The sequence below is a fragment of the Echinops telfairi genome, unplaced genomic scaffold (genome assembly GCF_000313985.2).
Source record: "Echinops telfairi isolate 266 unplaced genomic scaffold, ASM31398v2 ScPeMD7_23;HRSCAF=83, whole genome shotgun sequence".
Taxonomy (NCBI): Eukaryota; Metazoa; Chordata; class Mammalia; order Afrosoricida; family Tenrecidae; genus Echinops; species Echinops telfairi.
In genome coordinates, this window is record NW_022103920.1 from 70,207,247 (window position 1) to 70,208,499 (window position 1,253).

The following is a 1,253-nucleotide window of genomic DNA, read 5'->3' on the forward strand; positions in this document are numbered from 1 at the left end:
CAGTAATATCACATACCATAAAAAATTTTACTGAAGCTAATTAAGAAAGAGTTACAACATTGCATGGATAGGAGCTGCCAGAAATTCAAACCAGATTCAGAAAAGGACATGGATATTAGTAATAATACCACATGCAAGTAAAATTTTGCTGAAAATTGTTCAATAATGCTTACAGTAGTATAATAACAGGGAGCTGTCAGAAATTGAATCCATTTCACTAAAGGACATGGCATGAGGGATATCATTGCTAATGTCAAATGGATGTGAGCTGAAAACAAAGATTACCAGGATGATATGTACTTGTATTCATTGACTATGCGAAAGCATTCCACTGTGGAGATAATAACACACTCTTAGTAGTATAGAGAAAAATGGGAATTCCAGAACACTTCATAAAGCTTAGGCAGAACATATACATGAAATGAAAGGCAGTCATTCAAACAGAATAAAGGAATAGCAAATGGTTTAAAATCAAGAAAAGTGTCCCTCATGGTTCAGTGTTTCCCCACACGTATTCAATCTGTATGCTGAGAAAATAATTGGAAAAAATATACTATATGAAGAAAAACTCAGCATCTAGATTTGAAGATGGCTTATTAACAACCTACCATGTGCAGATACCACCACCCTGCTTACTGAAAATAAGGAGGACACGTAGATCACTTGCCGGTGAAGATAAAGGACTACAGCCGTCAGAATGGATGGTAACCAATGGTGAAAAGAAACAAAATCCTCACAACTGGACTAATAGGTAACACCACGATCAAGGAAAAGATGGATGCTGTCAAGGTTTTCATCTCGCTTGAGTCCACAATCAATGCTCACGGAAGCGGCAGTCAAGAAATCAAATGATGTATTTTGTTGGTCGAATATTTTGTACAAGATGTCACTCTGAGGACTGTGGTAGCTGGAAGATTTTATGTCACCAAGACAACCCCTGTTAGGGTGGAGTCAAACCTGTCAATCAAGTGGTAGCATGGTGACATCTCCTGGGAGTGTGACTCTTCGATGACAGGAACTCTGAGAAGGATCTTTCTCCCTGCCACCCCACCTTCCTCACTGGAATTTCACTGAGACTCAAGGTCTGCTTTCTTGGGACCCAGAGAACTGTGGACACCCTGGCAGCCTTCTGCCTACCAAGGATCCACATCAGTCAGCACTCGCTGGCCCATGGCCTCCCTGCTGCCTTCTTCACCCTTGGGTGACCGCGGCTACGGGAGTCTGAAGGGGGCTCCCCCTCGTATTGGACTTAT